The 6,601-nt window shown below is 40.2% G+C and overlaps 1 pseudogene across 1 annotated transcript; it reads left to right on the forward strand.

The window, feature by feature from the left end:
- Positions 1 to 1,337: 1,337 nt before the first annotated feature.
- Positions 1,338 to 2,340, forward strand: LOC308524889 (protein YIPF5-like; annotated as a pseudogene). The gene is made up of 2 exons: positions 1,338 to 1,986; positions 2,225 to 2,340. The product of its transcript is annotated as a protein YIPF5-like (transcript).
- The last annotated feature ends 4,261 nt before the right edge of the window (positions 2,341 to 6,601 follow it).

Genomic DNA, 6,601 nt, shown 5'->3' on the forward strand with positions numbered 1-6,601 from the left:
TATTCACAAAGTTGTGGTACTATTAAATTCGAGAACATTTTCATCACCCCAAAAAGAAACTCTGTACCCACTAGCAGCCATTACCCATTTCCCACTCAACCTAGCTTCTGGAAATTCCCAATTTATTTTCTGTCTCTATGGCTTTGTCTATTCTGGACATTTCATAGAAATGGAATCACACAATATGTAACCTTTTGTGTCAGGTTTCTTTCAGTTAGCATAATGTTTTCAATGTTCACCCATGTATTAGTATTTATTAATACAGTGGGGCCTTGACTTACGAGTTTAATTCGTTCTGTGATGGAGCTCGTAACTCAAATTACTCGTATGTCAAATCTTAAAGTGAACGAGTGAGACACATGATGCTGGGCTGATGTTGTGGTGTTCACTGTGACGTTCGCTGCGCCAACTAGCGGTGGGATATCTGAAGCTGGCTCGTAACCCGAATTTTAGCTCGCAACTCAAAGCAAAAAATTGGCCGAGAGACAGCTCATATCTCGAAAAATTCGTTAGTCGGGATATTCGTAAGTCAAGGCCCCACTGTACTTCATTCCTTTTTATAGCTGAATAATATTGCATTGTATAGCTACAGTATTCTACATTTTGTTTATTCATTAGTTGATGGATATTTGGGTTGTTTCTATTGTTCAGCTATTATTAATAATGCTGCAATGCCTTATTTGGTGTACAAATTTCTATGTATACATACATTTTTTAATTCTCTTGGGTATATACCTAGGAGGGAATTCTTGGGTCATTTGGTAGCTCGATGTTTAACTTTTTGAGGAACTGCCAAACTATTTCCCAAATGTGCTGCACAATTTTCATTTCTACCAGCTGTGTGTGAGGGTTCCACTTTCTTCAAATCCTTGCCAACACCTGTGATTGTCTATCTTTTGATTATGGTCATCCTAGTAGGTGTGAAGTAGTATCTCATTGTGATTTTGATTTGCATTTCCCTACAGGTTAAGAATGGTGAACATCTTTTCATGTGCTTATTGGCCATTTGTATATCTCTTTTGGCTAAATGTCTATTCAAACTTTTACCCATTTTTAAATTGGGTTATTTGTGTGTGTGTGTTTTTAAACTTTGTTTATTGTATGTGTGTTTTTTAAATAAACTTTATTTTTTAGAACAGTTTTATATTTCCCCAAAAGTTGTCAAGGTAGTTCAGAGTTCCTATATACCCTGCACCTAATTTCCTCTATTCTTAACATCTGAATTACTTTGGCCTGTGACACAGCAACAGCGGCCAGATCAGGGTCTTAAGCTGAGTTTTGGGGTTTTCTTGGTGCTGCTGGAGCTACTGTGCTGCCCCGGTGTTGGATCGTTTGCAATGTCAGGCTTTGATAACGTAAACACAGAATTCTGCCAGACAAATTACAGCAGCGATGACCAATCTCAGCAGTCCTATGATTATGGAGGAAGAGGAGGACCCTATAGCAAACAGTGTGCTGGTTGTGATGACTCACAGTAAGGCCGATTTGTCCCTCCAGGCATAACGTTGCCACAGCAGCCATACCCCGGGCAGATTTTCCACCAATGCAGACATTTACTCCAGCTGCACCTCAGCTATTCTGTGGAAACAGCCTTGAGGATGAGCCACTTTTGTTAGAAGAACTAGGTATAATTTTGACCACATCTGGCAAAAGACACTGTGTTACATCTAATAAAAGTAGCAGATGGCAGCGCCCTGCATGAGGCTGATCTGGCAGGACCTATGGATTTTGGCCTTGCCTTTGGAGCCTCCCTGTTAATGGCTGGCAACATTCAGTTTGGCTATGTGTATGGGATCCATGCAAGTGGGTGTCTCGGAATGCTTTGTCTGTTAACCGTAATGAGTATGGCAGGTGTTACATTCGGTTGTGTGGCAAGTGTCCTTGGATATTGTCTTCTTCCCATGATCCTACTTTCCAGCTTTGCAATAATATTTGCTTTGCAAGGCATGGCAGGAATCATTCTCACCGCTGGAATTATTGAGTGGTGTACTTTTTCTGCTTCCAAATGGTTTTAAAAATAATTTTATTGATTTTTAGAGAGACAGAGGGAAGGAGAGGGAGAGAGAGAAACATCGATGTGCGAGAGGGAGGCATTGATCCGCTGCCTCCTGCATGCCCCCTACCAGGGAGGGATCAAGCCTGAAACCCGTGCATGTGCCCCGACTGGGAATCAAACCAGCAACCTTTTGGTGCATGGGAAGGCTCCCAATAAATTGAGCCACAGTGGCCAGGGCTGCTTCCAAAACTTTTATTTCTGCATTAGCCATGGAAGGACAATGTCTAGTAACATACTCTTGTGCTTTGTTATATGGAGTCTTTGCCTTAGTTTCTATTTTTTGAACTGAATGTATCTGGGATGTGGAAATCATTGGGCCAAATACACAAAAAGAACTTCAAACTCTTAAACTGGACCAGCAAATTGCTGCAGTGCAACTCTTATGCAGATCTAACATTTGTCTACTGGAGCAGTGGAAATAAAATTTTTATAGAACTTTTGAATAATATATTGGATTTAGTCGCAGTGTGATTAGTTTAAGTGTTTGTGCTTATACAAATAAGAAATGCTATTTCTTTCCTGTTCCTATAGCCTTTGCAAAACAACTTTGTTGTTGTTGTTAATCCTCACCCAAGGATATTTTTTTTATTGATTTTTAGAGAGAGTGGAAGGGAGAGGGAGAGACAGAGAAACATCGATGTGACCAGGGCCCAGGATGGAGCCTGCAATCATACGCGCCCTTTTCTGGAATCGAATCCAAGACCCTTCAGTCCACAGGCCAATGCTCTATCCACTGAGCAAAACTGGCTAGGGCAAAAAAACAGCTTTATCCCTTGCAAATATGATTTTTTTGACAGATTATTATCAACTATGAGAAACTAACTACAGAGCTGATAATCTTTCTTAAAAACAACCCAGTCATAGTAAAGAAGACATAAGACTTATTGCAGCAATATTTCCCCAAGGAATTGGGAAAGAAAATCAACTGTATTCTCAAGTCAGATGCACTTCAAGCAAAAAAGTGATCCCAGTATAGTTTATGAGTTTGCACTTCAAAAATTTGACATTCCTTTACATCATTTCATGAAATTTTTGCTAAAATTCAATGATACAGAAATTCACAGTCTGCCTGATAGTACATGTGAAATATGAGCAGCTGTTTAGATATTAGTATTAACTACACCATAGTGACCTAGACTAGCCACATTAATGCTCAGAGTTGGATCTCCATGTTTCCCAGAAAAAAGAAAATTACTAACCTTTTTTGAAAAAATATTTAAAATGTCACACTTTCAATATTGCACTTATTAACATAAAGTACATTTGAGGCTTATTTATTAAAAATGTCTCAATTAATTAAAAAATCTTGCATAAGCATGGTACATTTGTTACAATTAATGATAGTACATTATGTAGTTGTCATGTCTCCTTAGGCTCCTCTTGCTTTTGACAGTTTCTCAGACATTCCTGTTTTTGATGATTTGCCAGTTTTGAGGAATACTAGTCAAATATTTTGCAGAATGTCTTTCTATTGGGATTTTCTGATGTTTTTTCTCTTTAGACTGGGGTTATGTGTGTTGGGGAGGAAAGCCACAAAGGTAAAGTGCCATTTTCATTGCAGACTATTGACATGGCTTATCATGGTTGTGTTGACCTTGATCATTTGGATGAGGCAGTGTTTGTATAGTTTCTTCCATCCCCCTTTCCATACTGTACTCTGCAAGGAAGCCACTTTGTACAGCCTACTTCTTTTTCTTAAAAAAATTTTTTTTAATTGATTTCAGAGAGGAAAGGAGAGGGAGAGAAAGATAGAAACATCAATGGTGAGAGAGAATCATCGATCAGCTGCCTCCTGCATGCCACCCATTGGGGATCAAGTCCCCAACCTGGGCATATGTGACCTCCTGGTTCATAGGTTCACCTCAATCACTGAGCCATGCCAGCTGGCTACTTCAACGGAGAAGGAGTTATTACCACCTCTTGAAGGCAGAATATATATATATATATATATATATATATATATATATATATATATTATTTGGAATTCCTCTGCATGCAATATTTGTCTCTTCTTCCTTATTTATTTACTCACTGCAGGCCTGGTACACAAATTTGTGCACGGGTGGGGTCCCTCGGCCTGGCCGACAATCAAGGTCTATTGAGGGGCTGGCTGCCCCAGGGGAGGGGCATGGGAGGTTGGCCAGCGGGTGAGGGGGAGGAAGAAGGGGCCCGCGGGAGGTTGGCTGGCTGTGCCATAGCGACTGGTTGACTGGTCATTCTGGTCGTTTGGTTGTAATGGCTGCTTAGGCTTTAATATATATAGATATCCATGGCTATTTAATTTATATTTTGATTTATAATCAAATACTAATTTATTTGTCTTGCTGCTCAAATTGTTCCAACTTGGGTTCTTTCAGTTAGCTCCTGAGTCTCTTTGATATATCCCTATCATTGTGTGTGTGTGTGTGTGTGTGTGTGTGTGCATGCGCACTTCCTTACTTTCTGGCATTATAAGGTACTCCAGGCTCATCTGGTATATTTCTTGCATCAGTCTTAGAATCAACCATTTCTCAGGAGCCCTGTTCATTTTATTAATATCACTGAGAAATGGCATTAGAAACCAAGATATGGGCTCTTGGGCTATTTTGACTTTATTGCTGAATTGTTAAGACTTCTTTATATATTCAATATACAATTCTCTTATCATATATATGATTTATAAATATTTTCTACCACTCCTTGTATAGCCTTTTCACTCTCTTGATAAGATCCTTTGAAGCACAAAAGTTGTATTTTTTGTTGAAGTGTGATTACCTATTTTTTTTCTTTTGTCACTTGGACTTTTTGTGTCATATCTAAGAAACAGTTGCCTAAGGTAATGAAGATTTATGCCTGTTTTCTTCTAAGAGTGTCATAGCTTTAGCTTTTACATTTATGTCTTTGATCCATTTTGTGATAATTTTTGCATTTTGTGAGGTAATGGTCCAACTTTATTCTTTTGCATATGGCTATCCAGTTGTCCCAGCACCATTTTTTGGAAAGACTATTTTTTCTGCACAGAACTGTCTTGATATCTTTGTCAAAAATGTAAGGGATTATTTCTGGATTCTCAATCTTATTCCATTGATCTACATGTCTGTCTTCAATCCAATACCTTTCTGTCTTGATTACATGTTTGTTCTGGTTTGAATGTTTTAGTAATATCATTAACACAATACATGTAGTAGTCCTGTTGGTGAGTTGCAAGAGGCTGTCAGGTGACCTCACCCAGGGTGTCTACATTTTTACTGTGGCCCATATTGGACTGGAATCTTTATTCACTTGCCACAGTAGAAGGTAGGACAAGGGACTGTAAAATTCCGCTAGGGCATAACGACAGGGTGTGACATTGGCCAGTCCTGTAAACTGAGCAGCTCTAAATGAGTCTAGACCAGTGGTCGGCAAACCCATTAGTCAACAGAGCCAAGTATCAGCAGTACAACGATTGAAATTTTTTTTGAGAGCCAAATTTTCTAAACTTAAACTATATAGGTAGGTACATTGTTATTAACTTAATTAGGGTACTCTTGAGCTGGCCTTTGCTAAAAACGTCCTCAATCTGATTGAGGTACGTTCGCTGAGGTTGACCCCTTCCGACTCTCCCATCCACACTCGTCTTGTATACTCGTTTTGTCTGTTTCCTTTCGTTCATCCTCTCTATATGTCCAAACCATCTCAACATACTTTTTTCAATCCTCGACACTACATCTTCTTTCACTCCACAACGTTCCCTAAAATTAACTTAATAAACTTTACTTAAAGTTTTAAGTCAACTTCGCACTGTACGTGCACCTGCATGTGATATTTTGTGGAAGAGCCACACTCAAGGGTCCAAAGAGCCGCATGTGGCTCACGAGCCACGGTTTGCCGACCACTGGACTAGACAAAGCCACCAACAAGGAGAAGGGAGGGTGCTTTGGGAATAAGGTATAAAATTCATGCTTAGCTGTTTCTGGGAAGACCTTAGAGATGCTCTCCCCAGAAGCATAGCCCAAGGAGCTGCAAGAAAGCCACTCTGCCCTCTATGTCACTTCTGCTTCGCTCTCTGCTCCCGGGACTAGCCTCTGTGAGGTTTGCCATGAAGTCAAGTGATAGCATGCTGTTGGTGTCCATAGGAAGGAATCCATTTTAAAAGGAGGCTTCACAGACACTTTTTAGACAGAATACTTGCTTATGCCTTGGTTATGTATCTGACAACAAATGATCTTTTAGATATGTTGACTCATTATCTGCGTGGCCTAAATTTCCATTGACATAGGCCAGTGGTCGGCAAACCGCGGCTCGCGAGCCACATGCGGCTCTTTGGCCCCTTGAGTGTGGCTCTTCCACAAAACACCACGTGCGGGCGCACGTACAGTGCGATTGAAACTTCGTGGCCCATGCACAGAAGTCAGTTTTCAGCCTGGGCGAGTCTGTTTTGAATAAGTACTGTTGATATTTGGCTCTGTTGACTAATGAGTTTGCCGACCACTGAGATAGACGAAACAAGTATACAAGACGAGTGTGGATGGGAGTGTTGGAAGGGGTCGACCTCAGCGAACATACCTCAATCAGATTGAGGACGTT

The sequence above is a fragment of the Myotis nattereri genome, assembly GCF_964212035.1.
Source record: "Myotis nattereri genome assembly, chromosome: 1".
Classification (NCBI taxonomy): domain Eukaryota; kingdom Metazoa; phylum Chordata; class Mammalia; order Chiroptera; family Vespertilionidae; genus Myotis; species Myotis nattereri.